We start from the raw sequence: 19,473 nt of genomic DNA, 5'->3' as shown, positions 1-19,473 counted from the left end.
GCGCCTAATTACGCACTAGCAATCCGTGAAAAATACGTCCATGCTTTTCCAAGAAGGGCTTCTCTGGTCTTCGTTACTCCAGCCAGTGTGTCCGTCCGTGTCCAAAACACAGATTGCATCCAGGGAAAAAGAGACAACACCAGGAGGGGGAGACACGCGGAGAGCAGGTAAAGGTCTGCCGGGATGCCTCTCGCTCAGTGTCCCGGGTGTGTGTTCCCGAGGCGTCCCCGTCCCACGCCCTCCGCCGCTCGACATGTCATTAATTATCTGTTGTGTGACCGTGGTCTCTCTCGAACTCGCAAAGGCATTCGCGGGGTGTGCCCGCGTGCAAGCTCTATTGCTAGCCAAAAACTTTTTTTCTTCTGTGGTGTGTGTGTGTGTGTGTGTGTGTGCAGAACGCAGCTGAAGACAGATGCCTCAGAATAGGTAACAGACAAGGGGGCGAAAAGGGCGCATTGTCGTTCTCTCTCTCTCTCTCTCTCTCTCTCTCTCTCCTCTCTCTCTCTCTCTCTCTCTCTCTCTCTAGTCATTTAAAAGAAGTTTACTTGCAGCGTGAAATGGCGTTCTGTGGTTTGGACAGAGAGGTGTGTGTCTGGTAAGTGTGTGCGCGTAGGGAGAATGAGTCGTAGTGAATAGGGACCTGACGGTTAGGTATAAAGAAAGAAGATACATGTTAGCCACACTGTGATTTATGATAGTGTGAAAAGATTGCTTACGCAAGAATCCCCCCACCCCAAAGTGGTTATACGTGAATGTATAATTGCAAGTTTACAAGTGCAACTATTTCAGTCTGAATTATTACAAACTGAAGTTGAATACAGCATCTACCAATGAAAAATAATGGCCTTTTAGGAATTGCTTATAAAAGCCAGGTAGCCAAGTATTAAGTGTAGGCCTCACCATCAATGAGTAGTCCCACAAGACAAGAGAGACTACCTGATTTCATTTGAAGGATGTGAGATGTAATGGGTTGCATCCAAATCTATTAGTAAATACAATCATATGTTATTGTTTGTTATCAATACAAGTTTTCCATGTGACCAGATGTTGATCTCCATGCAGGGCCAGGATTTTAGAAATACTGAGGTCATGAATCCTGAATGAGGCTTACAAATAAGAAGTGGTTTTGTTGCCATATTTGGTTGGAAACATGACTAAGCCTTAGCCCTTTGCCCCCCTATTTTCACACCTGATTAATACTAAAAATATGAATTTAAACATGGTAACAAGTTTCAGTCACAAGATGACAAGATGATACAGGGATAAGAAAGAAAAACATATATATCTCTTACACAAATATGTTTTATTTGTTTTTGCTTTTTGCTTATGAAATCCTGGATAATTTCATGTCTTCGGGGCACCTAAAATCATTCAAATGAAACAATCTGAGAAGTAAAAATCACTTTTAGTTTGAACTGTTTGCCAATCATGTCTACACTAAGGCCATAACCTGTGATAAGGGGTCGCAAGAAGACATTCCTTCATTTTAGGAGGTCACAAGCCAAAAAGGCTTTGAACCACTGCTCTATATGTACGTCATATCAAATAATAGCTAAACAGCTCCTCTTGGAAGCTTGGTTGACCTTGGCGGTTTTTGCTCACTTCCAGGTATAGAGACTTTAAAGTCATGAAAAACCCACAGCAACTCCAACACAGCCGTGATTTAATTGATTTTTTCATACATCACTGACAAACTATGGGCAAAACACCAATCAGAATAAAATAGTGGGGGCAAGCACGCCTAACGCTGTCGCAGTGTATAAAGGCTGACAGGTCTGGCCAAGATCCATGTAGCCGCTTTCTGCTGCTGTTACAGGCTTAATAGCAGATCTGTCTGCTGCTGGGCCAAGTGGCCTGATTATATTACAATCACTGGCTTCTTTTTCTGATCCATGTGTCATAAGAGGAACACGTTGTTAGGAAATGGATGCAGGCCTATTGTACTGGCACATGTTGTTCAACACTCAGCGTAATTAGGCCTCAGTGCTATATAATAACTTAAATCAATTTTTAAGGCAATGCCAAACCACAAATTACTACAGATACATATCACTGAGTGCTAGTGTCCTGGATGGACTGCAGAAAATTATCTTTTTTGACCAACCAGCAGCCACAGGCTGTATGTACTGAAATTCAACCACCACCATTGTTCAGACAACTGGATACACAATGACAAAACCTCTGAAAAAGATGCTCTGTCATTGGACAAAGTGGCTTGCAGAGGACAGCCAAAACCTACACCCATCCTGCTGTAATCCTCAGGAATACACATGAGCTAGTGGAACTGTGCATGGGGCTGCAGTGTATACAGCAGGAGTAACTTGTCACTATTGTTAATATAATCTGAGAGTTAAACATTGATGCAGCAAGGCTTTGAGACATTCTCCTGAAATGCCTCTGAAGGCTTTCCACATAGACTTCCTGTAAAATCAACCATCAGCTATGAGATATTACTGTGTCTTTAACTGAAGGGCCTGCAGTATTTTCAAACATGGTGATATTTGTTGTGACTAGCACTCAGCAGAGAACAGTGTGGCTGTACTAAACTTTCATATCACTACCAGTACATTTTTTCAATCCACGATAATATTAACTAATATGTTTCACCATCCATATACTCATCAATATAAGCTTTTAATATAGAACATGCAAACCTAACATCTCCTGTGTTACTGGTTAGGACTTCAGAAACCCCTTGAATCTTTTTGACATCACACACAGAAACCACACAAAAACCATGGATCACTTTTGCTGATTTAAGTCAGAGTTATAGAAATACTTCATTATTTAGGGTCAGAACAAACATGCTGACACTGTCTAAGCTTTGAATGTAATATTTAAATACAGTCTATCAACTTTATCAGAGCTCAGACAGAAATGAAACTTGCCCCTACAAACCTTTCCAGCACTTGCGCGCACGCACACACACACACACACACACACACACACACACACAAACACACACACACACACACACACACACACACACACACACACAGTCACATCCATCCCTGTTCTTCCAATGCCTGACAGAGTTGGTGAGCTTGACACTTTTCATGGCTCAGGAGCAGAAAGGGCAATTTAACCCCCACACCCTACCTCCCTCTAAACCTCCAAACAAACTCTTCCTCTCTCTCTCTCTCCCTCTCTCTCTCTCTCTCTCTCTCTCTCTCTCTCTCTCTCTCTCTCTCTCTCTCCTATCATCAGGGCTTTCTTTGAGTTTTAGGTTAAAGATTAGCATCTCTGATAAAGATTAACTCTCTGTCAAAGGAAGGTGCTGATGGCATGAGTTTCTGGTTCAGGCCTGTTGACACAGAGGTGAGCTCTTCTGGGTTATGGGCGGACCCTGCCTGCAGCAAGAGAGTAGAGTAGAGACTGGGCCAAAATGTTCGGCTAATGTATAAGATAATACAACATAACATAATGGAATGCAACATAGTTGGTTAAAGTTAGGTTTTGGTCATGTTTCACTTAATGTAAAGATGGCTTGGTTTATCCCACACAACTTGGAACTGTCTATACATGTAGAAATAAGATTAATACAAAGGAAGGAAGCCAACAGACATTTTCAGCTTCCAAGCAACCTTCAGTCTACCTCTTGTTAATAATTTGTTGAAGTCTAAGTTCGCTTCTGATTGTTGGTAAATTGTGCATGATCCCCTGCAAACTCTTCTGAGACCAAGAATTTGGAATCATATTTGTCCTCTCCAGCAGAAGCCTGTGGCTTAAACAGGATTCAAAAACTTTTGTACACAGGATGAATGTAATGCCTCAGTTATGTATCTACAGCCAGGAGCAACAGATTTTATAAGTAGAATATTTGTTCAGATTTCAAAAGCCTGAATGAAAAGAATGTGCTCACAAAATAAGGGGATGCATATCATAATGGCAGATGATGCCATTTCTTCTAACATGCTTCAGTTCACACCCTGGTGTACCACAGATGTGAAGCTGTTAGATGTAACTGAAAAATGTCAGTTAGAAACATGGTTGTACATACCCATGGAGGTTATGTAATTTACAGTGGTTGTGAAATGAATAGACTATCATGTGTACTCAAAGGGTTTCTCGTGAATGCATGTTGGTTTATTACACAAACCTTTATACTGGAATAACACCTATTAAGAATAAAAATATATGATTGTGTCGTGGTTGATACATTTCAAAACAAAGTTACTAAGTTGTCAATGCATAGAAGTTGTTTGATTTGAGTTTCTTTATAAGCTTCCAAAACAGGGTTTATTGCTGTTGCATTGGATTGAATCGATTTGTACAGGCATACCTAACTGATAATTGGATACAGGTAACTGCATGGGCAACAAAACCAAAAACCTTTACTCCTCTGAGAAGAACATGTAAGGTGTCTCTCTCTCTCTCTTTCTCTCTCATATCAAATAATAGCTAAACAGCTCCTCTTGGAAGCTTGGTTGACCTTGGCGGTTTTTGCTCACTTCCAGGTATAGAGACTTTAAAGTCATGAAAAACCCACAGCAACTCCAACACAGCCGTGATTTAATTGATTTTTTCATACATCACTGACAAACTATGGGCAAAACACCAATCAGAATAAAATAGTGGGGCAAGCACGCCTAACGCTGTCGCAGTGTATAAAGGCTGACAGGTCTGGCCAAGATCCATGTAGCCGCTTTCTGCTGCTGTTACAGGCTTAATAGCAGATCTGTCTGCTGCTGGGCCAAGTGGCCTGATTATATTACAATCACTGGCTTCTTTTTCTGATCCATGTGTCATAAGAGGAACACGTTGTTAGGAAATGGATGCAGGCCTATTGTACTGGCACATGTTGTTCAACACTCAGCGTAATTAGGCCTCAGTGCTATATAATAACTTAAATCAATTTTTAAGGCAATGCCAAACCACAAATTACTACAGATACATATCACTGAGTGCTAGTGTCCCTGGATGGACTGCAGAAAATTATCTTTTTTGACCAACCGGCAGCCACAGGCTGTATGTACTGAAATTCAACCACCACCATTGTTCAGACAACTGGATACACAATGACAAAACCTCTGAAAAAGATGCTCTGTCATTGGACAAAGTGGCTTGCAGAGGACAGCCAAAACCTACACCCATCCTGCTGTAATCCTCAGGAATACACATGAGCTAGTGGAACTGTGCATGGGGCTGCAGTGTATACAGCAGGAGTAACTTGTCACTATTGTTAATATAATCTGAGAGTTAAACATTGATGCAGCAAGGCTTTGAGACATTCTCCTGAAATGCCTCTGAAGGCTTTCCACATAGACTTCCTGTAAAATCAACCATCAGCTATGAGATATTACTGTGTCTTTAACTGAAGGGCCTGCAGTATTTTCAAACATGGTGATATTTGTTGTGACTAGCACTCAGCAGAGAACAGTGTGGCTGTACTAAACTTTCATATCACTACCAGTACATTTTTTTTCAATCCACGATAATATTAACTAATATGTTTCACCATCCATATACTCATCAATATAAGCTTTTAATATAGAACATGCAAACCTAACATCTCCTGTGTTACTGGTTAGGACTTCAGAAACCCCTTGAATCTTTTTGACATCACACACAGAAACCACACAAAACCATGGATCACTTTTGCTGATTTAAGTCAGAGTTATAGAAATACTTCATTATTTAGGGGTCAGAACAAAACATGCTGACACTGTCTAAGCTTTGAATGTAATATTTAAATACAGTCTATCAACTTTATCAGAGCTCAGACAGAAATGAAACTTGCCCCCTACAAACCTTTCCAGCACTTCGCGCGCACACACACACACACACACACACACACACACACACACAAACACACACACACACACACACACACACACACACACACACACAGTCACATCCATCCCTGTTCTTCCAATGCCTGACAGAGTTGGTGAGCTTGACACTTTTCATGGCTCAGGAGCAGAAAGGGCAATTTAACCCCCACACCCTACCTCCCTCTAAACCTCCAAACAAACTCTTCCTCTCTCTCTCTCTCCCTCTCTCTCTCTCTCTCTCTCTCTCTCTCTCTCTCTCTCTCTCTCTCCTATCATCAGGGCTTTCTTTGAGTTTTAGGTTAAAGATTAGCATCTCTGATAAAGATTAACTCTCTGTCAAAGGAAGGTGCTGATGGCATGAGTTTCTGGTTCAGGCCTGTTGACACAGAGGTGAGCTCTTCTGGGTTATGGGCGACCCTGCCTGCAGCAAGAGAGTAGAGTAGAGACTGGGCTAAAATGTTCGCTTAATGTATAAGATAATACAACATAACATAATGGAATGCAACATAGTTGGTTAAAGTTAGGTTTTGGTCATGTTTCACTTAATGTAAAGATGGCTTGGTTTATCCCACACAACTTGGAACTGTCTATACATGTAGAAATAAGATTAATACAAAGGAAGGAAGCCAACAGACATTTTCAGCTTCCAAGCAACCTTCAGTCTACCTCTTGTTAATAATTTGTTGAAGTCTAAGTTCGCTCTGATTGTTGGTAAATTTGTGCATGATCCCTGCAAACTCTTCTGAGACCAAGAATTTGGAATCATATTTGTCCTCTCCAGCAGAAGCCTGTGGCTTAAACAGGATTCAAAAACTTTTGTACACAGGATGAATGTAATGCCTCAGTTATGTATCTACAGCCAGGAGCAACAGATTTTATAAGTAGAATATTTGTTCAGATTTCAAAAGCCTGAATGAAAAGAATGTGCTCACAAAATAAGGGGATGCATATCATAATGGCAGATGATGCCATTTCTTCTAACATGCTTCAGTTCACACCCTGGTGTACCACAGATGTGAAGCTGTTAGATGTAACTGAAAAATGTCAGTTAGAAACATGGTTGTACATACCCATGGAGGTTATGTAATTTACAGTGGTTGTGAAATGAATAGACTATCATGTGTACTCAAAGGGTTTCTCGTGAATGCATGTTGGTTTATTACACAAACCTTTATACTGGAATAACACCTATTAAGAATAAAAATATATGATTGTGTCGTGGTTGATACATTTCAAAACAAAGTTACTAAGTTGTCAATGCATAGAAGTTGTTTGATTTGAGTTTCTTTATAAGCTTCCAAAACAGGGTTTATTGCTGTTGCATTGGATTGAATCGATTTGTACAGGCATACCTAACTGATAATTGGATACAGGTAACTGCATGGGCAACAAACCAAAAAACCTTTACTCCTCTGAGAAGAACATGTAAGGTGTCTCTCTCTCTCTCACTTTCTCTCAGTAGTGAATACCTGCCCTCTGAAAACGTTGTTGAAACTTGTGTGTCATCCACCCGAAGCAGGAGGGGAGGAGATGAAATGTGTTGCAGTATAGGTTTGTCGTCGCTTGTCCATTTGGTGTGGCTGTGTTAGTGGTGCTGGTGATGATGCTGGATGGCCGTTCAACCTCATTACACTTCAAGGAAAGCTTTGAATGGACTTGATGAAAAATGTCCTTTTGGCAAAATAAGTATGGATATTGACTGATCTTTGGGGAAGTGAATGGCGATGGCAATGGGTGCTTTGTAGAGACATTCTAAACAAGGAAAGACAGGTGTTGTATATGTAGTTTTAGACAAAATGAATTACTATGAACTAACTATGAACAAAAAAATAACTGTCATGTGATATCAGACTACAAATGTGTAAAAGTTTACAAATGTAAACCAAGGTGTGTCTAAAAAGCCCATGTTCTAAATTGACTCGATTGGTTTCCATATATGACTGTTTTTTGCCATTGAAATGAGAACAAAACAGGAAGTTCAGCTTCTGGGAAAAGAAACGTGATATATCCAAACTAAATGAAATTCTAACCATGGAGATCATTTCAGAAGAATGTAAGTGGCCAGAAGCCCACTGACATTGCAGTAAATTACGTCAAATCCGGAAATTGGTTACATATGGTGGGATGTGTTCAACAGATAGGTTGTTTGAAGCCAGGGCATTTTAAAGTTGTGTTTCTAATTCTGCAGCTACTGCAACTGGCCTCGAGGTCCAGCTTTGTCTAATAATGCTTCTTAGTTGGTTAAATAAGGCTGAACAAATTTAGAAAGATTTTTATGTTCTCTACATGATCTGAGAATGGTGGTTGGCGCCATTTTCAAACAACCATCCTCAAAGTTGGCATTCAGTTTATGTGGTCTGCATTTGAACATGGACCTGACTACATGGACTGTAATTAAAATGGAGACTGAGCTCTGAGAGTTGGCTTAAAACAGTGCTGTGCACTAAAATAAAACACTGCATTTCTTTAAAACAGAAAAAAAAATCAACCTGTTATTAATAATTACCAAAACAACCTTGATAAACTACAATTGTTCAATGTAAGCATATTTTGGATGATAATCTTACACTTAGTATGATTAATGTCAATATGCTTTTGTGTTGGAGTTGGTAGGGATTACTTGTAGGCGCTGCGGTTATATTTGTTGTCTGTCCTGTTACCAGCGGGCTGCAGTTTCACGTCAACAGCTACAAAAATAATCCTAATGGTTTAAATTGAAAGTTTAAATTTCTTTTTCTGTTAATCATGTCTATGTCAAAGGGTCACAGGTTTAAGGATTAAATCATAAAATAGTACAAGAAAATGGGATTCTAAAGCACTTTGCCAGTTGGTTGATCATTAAAGAACTGAGCTATTGCTCCTCCAGGTCAAAGGTTTCTTTTTGAGAGCTGTATGCAATAGTTCATTGTGTGACTGCTTCGGTGGGGGCTTTATGCTCCTGTGTTCATACCACAAGGTACTTTTTTTTAACCACATTTGTAAAGTAACAGCATTGATACTAATACTGAAAGGTCTAAACTTGTGCAGTTGTGTTGTAGTTGTATGTTGTGTTTCAGTTGGATCGAAGGTCACAGAAGTATAAGGACAAAGAAAAACATAAAACTTTTAGATCAAGCCAACCCAGAAACACTACAATTGTTTAGTTTTATCCTGCACATAGACTTTGATAAACATAGTGCATGTAAAACTATTCTGAAAAGCAGAATATGTGATAAAGTAGTGATAAAGTTTATTCAGATCATGTGAAACTTGAATGAAGCTGCAGCAGTAAGCAGCAACATCAATCCATCCATCAACATAGATCAAGTTGTCATGCTATCAACAACATTGTTTGGATGCTTAAAACTCTAACATTGCATCACATTTCAAGAGATTTGTACATAGAAGAGTATCCTGCAAAGTAAGCACAGAATTCAGATAAATGCAGTATGTTTCCCTACGAAATATATATATAAGTAAAAGTATAAGTAAAAATATAGGCTAAAAATATAGGTCAGTACTCAAGTACCAGTTTCACAAAAATGCTTTATTTGAGTAAATGTGCTTTGATACTTTCAGCTTTTGTTCCATCCATGCATCCATCCATTCATTCCTTCATCATCCAGGAGTCTAAAACTGCTGTTCACTTATTATACATTCTATTAAATTATGCACCAACAGACCCTTTGTTGCTTCCACCTATGTTGCTGCTGTTTCTACCGTTGCTCCATCCTTAATTTCAAACTTTCACTTCATCCAACCTGATAAAAACAAAAAGGATCGTGCGGCTCAGACAAGAGCACTGATTTCATCTGAAAGTCCCCTTCTCCCCCCCAGCCTCCTCTTCAAAATGTGGCTCATCAGCTGTTCTGGGGCTCTGGAGGCGACCTCCTCCCTTTGTCTCGGCCTATAGGCTAGCTGGCTAAGCTAGTCAGGCCCTGCATCACTTTCTGGGCAACTTTAGACTAGTCCACACCTGCTCCGTGGCTCCAAATTTCCGACTAAGCCGCGGGGCTGAGGGGGGACACAGGGAGGAAACCCCGGCTGGTGCTGCGATGGGGATGGACGGCAGCCAGAGCTGTGCGTGAGTGCATGGACGGAAACAATAAATAACTTTATAGTAGTAGGAGTCGTAGTAGTAGTGGTGGTGGTGGTGGTGGTGGTGTAGGCTGGTACGGGGAGGTCGGGGGATCCTTGCTTTTGATTTATGTGTTAGGGGAAGCTGTCAGGAGCAGAAACAGGAGCAGCGCGGGCCCGAGCTTTTATTCCAGCACTTTAATAATATAGAACAGCCATTATGCAACAACACGGACAGCGCTTTTCATCCTGCTGTAGTGGATATTATACAATTATACAATTCACCTTTAAACAATGTTTACTACCGCATGCAGCAGTGGATGAATGTATATCGATGGGATGCGTTCTCCTGCTCTGGTTGCTCAACCCACATGAGGATAACCGGGCAATAACATTAAAAGCTTTCCGGGATGTTAGTTTCATGCTGAAGATATTTATGGGCTGCGTGGATGCAGAGCCGCTGGTAAACATATGTTGGCTTTATGGGGCCGCTTCTCCTTTTCCTGTGCTTCTCATTTTTTCATCGTCGGGCCGTTTGGTGTTTTTAGAAGTCATTCTTATTGTGATTGTTATGGTATTTTACAGTAGTAATGCAGAGCTTATATGTGTTAATGTTAAGCGTTTCACAATAGGCTTTGAATTATAGTTTTATGATAACTCCCATTAAAATTAATCGGCATCAGGATTTAGACGCACCCCATGCTTTTCTGTTTTAGATATTTACTCTATTTTTGTTATAGCTGTTCATGCTTGGTGTATTAATGCACCAATTTATGTGTTAACGTTCTCACAACAGGTTGCTGCCATGCTATTTCGATAAGATAATTAAGTAAACAGCCTATTTATTATTTTAATTACTTTATTTTTTTATTTTATTTTATAGAATAACACCCTCGAACACAGGCTTGTTGTTTTACTATTACTATTATTACCCCATGAGCTGATTTCACAATACTATTTTAAAAAATTGCGGATCATTTTATTGTATTTTCGATTATTTCTATCTCTCCATTCCGACTTAAACGGCATTACTGATGGGAAAAAGCTCAATTTTTCCTTGTTAAATGTTAAAGACTTTCCCAACAGCAGGCAATCCAGATCAGAGATTTCCACCGTTTTTAAAACACAGGGAAAACATGGTAATTATAATAGGATGTGTAATATGATCACCAGAATCAATAAAATCTTAGATCGCTCCCACCCAGCCTTCTTCCCTCTCTCTACTCTTATTGCTTTTATTCCGGAATTTTTCTCCGGGAATAATTTAAGGTCAGCAATAGCCTACCTGTCAGCGGTTGCTCCTGTCCCAAACGTTCGATTAGACTACAAGAGGTCTGTGCTCTGTATCGGATTTTACCAAGACCTTTTGATTGCATATCTCTTTCTTTCCTATCTTTTCCCCTCCTTCTCTCCCCTTCCCTCTTCATCCTGCAGTTCTTAGGAGCCTTCTGGAAGCCGTTTTCTTCCATCAAGACATCAGAAGATAAGAAGAAATCTTTCTGTGAGTCCTACTGTTTCCCTTTATTCCTTGTGATGCTATACAATTTTAGAACGAGGTTTTAAGTCTGTGCTAATGTAATCCGTCGACACGTTATCAGACCGTAGAAAATGTGGCTATTTCGTTTAAAAACCTCGTAACTGCAAGTAAGGCGATTTCTGTTCAGACTATTAAATCTGTTCAAAACACTAAATATTTTAAAAAATATGGGCGGTGATCATTTTGTTTTAATTGACTATGTACTTTAAGACAAGTTGTAGCCCTGCCACGTGCTACACGTCATTTATTCTTCTTATTATCATTATTATTAGGCTACATTTCGACGCTATGACGTTTGAATTTCACCGTTTACAAAAACAGATAAAGCGCAGCTATAATGTTAACGCAGTTAAATTGATGCGAAAAGTATGTAGGAAGTGATTTTGTTACATTAATAGACGATTTACTTTATAAAATTAGTTTCCTTTAAAAACTGACTGTAGGCCAAATTTATAGAACAGTGCAGCTGAATGTATGCCAAATGTTACGTGCATGTGTGTGTGTTGTAATATAATGTAATGATTCCTGCTAATGAAATATAATGAGAGGTATGAAGGGCAGTGTGACGGCCGCGAGTTACAGCCGCAACAGTAAACATTAAAGGGTCAGTTCATTATTTGACAAGACAGTTACTAAAACAACACTTTGTAACTGCAATAATGACACGAATGTTAACACTACCAGTAGTAATAATGGCAATGAAACTAACAGCACTAACAGCAGCACACAGCAGCAGTTGTAGAAATGCATAAAGTTATTTTCACTCAGATCACATTAGGAACGCATATTACAAATAATTCTTCATCCTTCATTTGTGTTGAATATTTTAGCATCGGCATTTACAGCAACACTGTGTATCCCGTTGTCGAAGGAAATTAATTTGTGTCATCCTCAGTGTCTGTCCTACATGTCTGAAGGGCTGGGGGGAAAAAATAAAACAAATGGAAAGAGGATTTCCATGGCTCTGCAAGGCACAGAGTTTCAGTTGTGAAACCCAATATCCGTGACTCAATCCGAAACGTGAAGCCAATAACTTTATAGTAGTAGGAGTCGTAGTAGTAGTGGTGGTGGTGGTGGTGGTGGTGTGGTGTAGGCTGGTACGGGGAGGTCGGGGGATCCTTGCTTTTGATTTATGTGTTAGGGGAAGCTGTCAGGAGCAGAAACAGGAGCAGCGCGGGCCCGAGCTTTTATTCCAGCACTTTAATAATATAGAACAGCCATTATGCAACAACACGGACAGCGCTTTTCATCCTGCTGTAGTGGATATTATACAATTATACAATTCACCTTTAAACAATGTTTACTACCGCATGCAGCAGTGGATGAATGTATATCGATGGGATGCGTTCTCCTGCTCTGGTTGCTCAACCCACATGAGGATAACCGGGCAATAACATTAAAAGCTTTCCGGGATGTTAGTTTCATGCTGAAGATATTTATGGGCTGCGTGGATGCAGAGCCGCTGGTAAACATATGTTGGCTTTATGGGGCCGCTTCTCCTTTTCCTGTGCTTCTCATTTTTTCATCGTCGGGCCGTTTGGTGTTTTTAGAAGTCATTCTTATTGTGATTGTTATGGTATTTTACAGTAGTAATGCAGAGCTTATATGTGTTAATGTTAAGCGTTTCACAATAGGCTTTGAATTATAGTTTTATGATAACTCCCATTAAAATTAATCGGCATCAGGATTTAGACGCACCCCATGCTTTTCTGTTTTAGATATTTACTCTATTTTTGTTATAGCTGTTCATGCTTGGTGTATTAATGCACCAATTTATGTGTTAACGTTCTCACAACAGGTTGCTGCCATGCTATTTCGATAAGATAATTAAGTAAACAGCCTATTTATTATTTTAATTACTTTATTTTTTTTTATTTTATTTTATAGAATAACACCCTCGAACACAGGCTTGTTGTTTTACTATTACTATTATTACCCCATGAGCTGATTTCACAATACTATTTTAAAAAATTGCGGATCATTTTATTGTATTTTCGATTATTTCTATCTCTCCATTCCGACTTAAACGGCATTACTGATGGGAAAAAGCTCAATTTTTCCTTGTTAAATGTTAAAGACTTTCCCAACAGCAGGCAATCCAGATCAGAGATTTCCACCGTTTTTAAAACACAGGAAAAACATGGTAATTATAATAGGATGTGTAATATGATCACCAGAATCAATAAAATCTTAGATCGCTCCCACCCAGCCTTCTTCCCTCTCTCTACTCTTATTGCTTTTATTCCGGAATTTTTCTCCGGGAATAATTTAAGGTCAGCAATAGCCTACCTGTCAGCGGTTGCTCCTGTCCCAAACGTTCGATTAGACTACAAGAGGTCTGTGCTCTGTATCGGATTTTACCAAGACCTTTTGATTGCATATCTCTTTCTTTCCTATCTTTTCCCCTCCCTTCTCTCCCCCTTCCCCTCTTCATCCTGCAGTTCTTAGGAGCCTTCTGGAAGCCGTTTTCTTCCATCAAGACATCAGAAGATAAGAAGAAATCTTTCTGTGAGTCCTACTGTTTCCCTTTATTCCTTGTGATGCTATACAATTTTAGAACGAGGTTTTAAGTCTGTGCTAATGTAATCCGTCGACACGTTATCAGACCGTAGAAAATGTGGCTATTTCGTTTAAAAACCTCGTAACTGCAAGTAAGGCGATTTCTGTTCAGACTATTAAATCTGTTCAAAACACTAAATATTTTAAAAATATGGGGGCGGTGATCATTTTGTTTTAATTGACTATGTACTTTAAGACAAGTTGTAGCCCTGCCACGTGCTACACGTCATTTATTCTTCTTATTATCATTATTATTAGGCTACATTTCGACGCTATGACGTTTGAATTTCACCGTTTACAAAAACAGATAAAGCGCAGCTATAATGTTAACGCAGTTAAATTGATGCGAAAAGTATGTAGGAAGTGATTTTGTTACATTAATAGACGATTTACTTTATAAAATTAGTTTCCTTTAAAAACTGACTGTAGGCCAAATTTATAGAACAGTGCAGCTGAATGTATGCCAAATGTTACGTGCATGTGTGTGTGTTGTAATATAATGTAATGATTCCTGCTAATGAAATATAATGAGAGGTATGAAGGGCAGTGTGACGGCCGCGGGTTACAGCCGCAACAGTAAACATTAAAGGGTCAGTTCATTATTTGACAAGACAGTTACTAAAACAACACTTTGTAACTGCAATAATGACACGAATGTTAACACTACCAGTAGTAATAATGGCAATGAAACTAACAGCACTAACAGCAGCACACAGCAGCAGTTGTAGAAATGCATAAAGTTATTTTCACTCAGATCACATTAGGAACGCATATTACAAATAATTCTTCATCCTTCATTTGTGTTGAATATTTTAGCATCGGCATTTACAGCAACACTGTGTATCCCGTTGTCGAAGGAAATTAATTTGTGTCATCCTCAGTGTCTGTCCTACATGTCTGAAGGGCTGGGGGGAAAAAATAAAACAAATGGAAAGAGGATTTCCATGGCTCTGCAAGGCACAGAGTTTCAGTTGTGAAACCCAATATCCGTGACTCAATCCGAAACGTGAAGCCGTCGATGCGCGTCTGCCATCCAAGGAAAATAAAGAATAACTGCCATCCTTTACAAGCACCGGCGTGCTTTTACAAGTCAATACATACATGTAATCCGCTCTACTTATTTCTCCACGTGCATTCTCTTCCCACACTATTGCTCAGTGGAAAAAAGACAGGGACAAAAAAAATAGCTGATTTGTGGTTTGGTTAATGAGTAATGAGGTTTTTCCAGCAGGAGTTAGCAGATCCTTTAGTCCGTATAAAGGCTGGTTTGAAGAAACAGTTGCAGACAGACACATTTCAGGCTCCCACCTTCCACCTACACGGAGCTCATCCTCTCATTTCAGCAGCTCACAGCAAATGCTATCTGTTTTAAAGTTGGGCTGTTTACACACACACCCACACACACACACACACTCGCTGCTGGGTGCGAGAAAACTCATAAATCTTACGTAGCTATAAACGACAGGGGTAGCGTCCTGAATAATAAAAATAGAGGGAAGTGGGAGAGAGAGCTCGAGAGACAGAGAGTGTGTGTGAGTGGTGGTGTTGGGGGAGGGTATGAAAACATTGTGAGATACCTTCATATTTTCATTTTCATTTTGGTCTCACCTCTCGGTGTCTCTTTCCTTCTGGGTTTTCTTGTCACTCTTTAGCCTACTTCACTGTTTTCTTCAAACGTCGCTGCACTTCGCTCCTGTCTTCCTCCCATGTGTGTTAAAGTCGAAACACAGGGAAGAACGCAGATATTAAAAAGACCTGAAAGTGGAGAAGTTAAAGGCAGAAGTTTCCCTTCCAGCAGTGCAGCCTGTAAGACTTGCTTATATCATGCATTCTTATTACCTTTTTGATTTTTTACATTGTTACTGTTGTCTGTACCTTTTTATGTCAGTCTCATTCTTTCAACTATGGGCTCCTTTTCTATTTATTGACCTTTTTTTTCTGTACAAAAGTAGCAGCAAGGAGAGACAAGGTGTTGAAATCTTAACAATGCAAAAGTGTCTAGTTTCTGCAGGGAGACATGGAATGAGCTGCAGGAGAGGCTCTGTAAAAACAATAATAAAATGTTTTCACATTTCCTTGAAAAGTAGTGAGAGAGGGAAAAAGTAAGAGAGCAACAGTCTTCTCATGTTGCATGTAAAATGTCACCAAATGTTACCAAATTAATTCACCAAATTGCCACAAACAGGTGAATGATAAGCACACCGCAGTCTAAATGAAGTGATACCTACCAAAAGAGTAGTAAAGGTATAATCTACATTCACTCATTTAAGTCATGGATCTGGCTCTCCAACTGATTATGTTGGCTATATTACACTTTCAAATGAATACTTTCTCTACATTTCCAGTTACAGTCTAACTTGGCATAAAAATAGATAAATAAATATATATCAGCCATTAATAAGATAGGTTATTTGATTTATGAGTATACAGTTAAGGCATTAGGAAATAAATGCTGAATGATGCTATCAGCTGTTTGCTTTAGTCTCTTTAGTTTGACACAAACTAGCCTATCTCTCTGTTCATAACATGTTCATGATAATGTTCTCAAATGAGGTCTACAATACTAATACAGCTTCTGTGATTGTTACCATAGTTTATTTATTAGATTAGTGTTATTAGTGTTTATATTTTGCTTTTGCCATGTGTCAGATTTAAAGCTTAGTTCCTTCATGCATGGAGTGCAAAGCAGTTTGATGTTAGTACCTATAATTTTAATTTACATGGTACCAGCTAAGCAAATAGGCCTGCTACATTAAACTAATCTAGCAGCCAAACTCAGCAAAAAAGAACTGCTACCCCTGATTGGAAAATGAAACTATGGCTAATACTAATACTCCAAAGCTGTTATCTCTGTCCTTCTCCTGTTCACCCTGACCCACCCTAAACAATATCATGGCCAACAAGTACAGTTAGCCTTGTACATCTAAGTCAAATATTGTAATAGTAAATTGTAGCCTATGTGGCCTAGTCGCATATAGTCTATTAATTAGAAAATAAAGAGACGGGTAAAGATGGTCTCTCCTACCCGAACAACAGGCCCACGCTCTTTCCACGCGTTTTTAAGAGATAATGGAAATGTAAGGGCAGAATAGGAGTTTCAAGCCGAAACAGCATGTTTTTATATTGCATAAAAGTTACGCCAAAGTTCACTTAGTGAAAATAGACAGCTGTTGTAGGCTATATGTTAACATAACTATATCGAAAAAAGTCCAATTTGAAAGACTTCAATTCTGAACTAATTGTGACACAGAAAAGTCACCTATATGCCTGGTTGTAGCATAACTAACATAACTGCCTGGGTGTTTTACATCCAGTCAGTGAAATTAGCATAATCTGTGAGTGACGCTGAGCTGTTTGATGGGGGGAAAACGCGTCCACAAGTCAAGCCCAGTTATTTCCTCCGTTACACCTCAGTGAGCGTCGCTGATACCCGGTCTTGTTGTCAACAACATGATGAGAATACCAACTACCTACTACCACCACAACTAACCTACTAACGTTACTAATATAACTCCTGCTGCTACCCTTGTGGAATAAGCACACCACCTATAGCGTTCCAGAGACCGAAGCGAGGCGGAAACACAGACCCAAGACGCGGAGGGAGAGAGGGGGAGACCCGGGGAGGCGGATAGAGGAGAGAAGGAGAAGGGAAATAAAAAGAAGGACTAATAACCATCCAAAAATGCGATGGGCTGATATTTAGTGGCGGACCTGTTCCTCAGTGGCTGTCTTACTGACTGGGTGGCTGCTGGCTGTGTGAGCGAAAGAGGCTAAAAAAGAAAGACATTTGAGGCCATTGTTATCAGCCAGCAGCGGTGCAGGCAACGCTGGTGCTGGGGCGGAGGGGGTGGGGGGCGCGAACAGGCAGCAGGCAGGCACCCGGTAAGCTCGTTCAGCTCGTGCGCTAGCTAGCCTGCCTGTAGCCTATACCAAGCCTGTCCGTTAATTCCCGTAGCCTATATCGAGCCCCCCACCGACGCCCTGAGTCCGTCAAGCTCTCTCATCAGCCAGCCGTAGACTACATGCCACACGTTGTCCGGTTCGCCGCCCTCGCGCAGCCCGGTCTGCCGCTGCTGCTGGCTCCAGGAGGTGTTGTGGTGGTGGTGGTCGCGAGCAGCCGTGCTAGTCTCGAGACAGCACCGGAGGAGCAGCGGGTTTGCGGAGAGAAGAAGAGAGGAGGCGGAGAGGAAAACGGGAGAAAAGCGAGTGGATTAATTATTTATTCAGTTATTTATTATTTTGTTATTGATTACCTAGTAGTGAACGTGCGTGAGGACTAATCTGTGATGCGGTGTTGCTGGGTCCGTGCCGGACTGGACCGGGACCACCGGTGCTAAGGAAGGTAAGGAGCATCACCGGCAGGCAGGCCAGCCGGTAATGCACGAACTCAACAACAAACCAGAAATACAGAGTGTGTTTGTTCGGTGTGCAGTTTGTGAACGGCGGAGTGGCTGGCTCAGTGATTTATGGCCCTTATGACTTCAATCCCGGTTCAAGAAGAGTTCACAATGCTTTAAGCTGCCGTAACCAGGCTCCGCCGCAAGCAGCCCCCCTTCTTCTTTCGGCCTTCCATCTCTGTCTTTTTTCTTTCAGTTTTTTCCTCCAATTTTATCTACTATTCTGTCCATGCCTCGTCCTCACTTATAGCTAGGCTATTTATTTACAAAGCAATGGCCGACCATTTTTATGGTTATGATGATCCACATCTCCCTGGCGTTTAGGCTACTTTTTTTCCCTTCCCCACGGGCCTCCGTTTTATTATTTTGCTAATATCTGACATTTAACTATTATTTTTTTAGATGCTGTAATTTTATTCACACATGGAGGCTTCACTCTTTGGTGATTTTAGCCTAAATCCAGGCCATGGCAACAATAGCTCTGACCAGGCCAATCTTTTATTGTTTCTGGGCTCGGCTCCATATAATTGGCTGCTCTTTCTCTGTGTCTGTTAATGGGATAAGGGATACGTGGATTGTCCAAGTTAATGCATTCTCTCCGTGTCTCCCTGCCTACATAGCTCTTCATAGCAGGCGCCATTTGTAATTTTATATGCCAGGATAAAACACAGACACTGGACACCAAGGCCGACCTCTCTCTCTCTCTCTCTCTCTCTCTCTCTCTCTCTCTCTCTCTGTCTTTCTCTCTCTCTCTCCCCCTCTGTTGTTTTTGTTTGGGTGGCTGTTTTTCCGTCGGTATAAGTGGATTATTCAAGGAGGCGTCTAGTAAAGTTGGTGATTGTATTAAGATGTAGCCCTACAAGCCAGGGCAGAGACATTACGTGTCCTGTTTAATGACGAAACAGCGATATGATTTAATAACATATTCCTCCTACACTCACGGCCCCTCTCTCTCTCTCTCTCTCTCTCTCTCTCTCTCTCGCTCTGTCTGTCTGTCTGTCTCCCTCCCTCTCTCTTCTTGGGACTATTCCTCAGAGTAAATAATTAGGATTCCAGCTTGTCTACTGGAAAGATAAATGGCTGACATGTGTGACGTGCTGAGAGCTGGAGTAGGGTTGGGCTGTCTGATAAAAAGTAGCCTATAATAGTA

At 40.5% G+C, this 19,473-nt stretch overlaps 1 protein-coding gene across 17 annotated transcripts in view; it reads left to right on the top strand.

Moving 5' to 3' along the window:
• hoxb3a (homeobox B3a) overlaps window positions 1-19,473 on the top strand; it is a 100,059-nt gene that overhangs the window by 68,460 nt on the left and 12,126 nt on the right. For 10 of the 17 annotated variants that reach the window (XM_044182154.1, XM_044182160.1, XM_044182161.1 and 7 more), the window contains one exon: window positions 11,265-11,331. The exons of 1 other annotated variant lie outside the window; for it this stretch is intronic. The gene's annotated coding sequence lies outside the window, so the exon portion shown is untranslated. Of the gene's footprint in view, window positions 1-8,034; window positions 10,294-11,264; window positions 11,332-12,450; window positions 12,833-13,808; window positions 13,876-14,087; window positions 15,733-16,312; window positions 18,269-19,473 lie in introns of those variants that run through there. 6 more of the 17 variants (XM_044182166.1, XM_044182164.1, XM_044182165.1 and 3 more) reach the window with 6 other exon arrangements.

Source organism: Siniperca chuatsi, linkage group LG21, assembly GCF_020085105.1.
Source record: "Siniperca chuatsi isolate FFG_IHB_CAS linkage group LG21, ASM2008510v1, whole genome shotgun sequence".
In the NCBI taxonomy this organism is placed as follows: domain Eukaryota; kingdom Metazoa; phylum Chordata; class Actinopteri; order Centrarchiformes; family Sinipercidae; genus Siniperca; species Siniperca chuatsi.
Note: the sequence above shows the minus strand (reverse complement) of the source record. Positions and strands in the feature narration are given on the sequence as shown.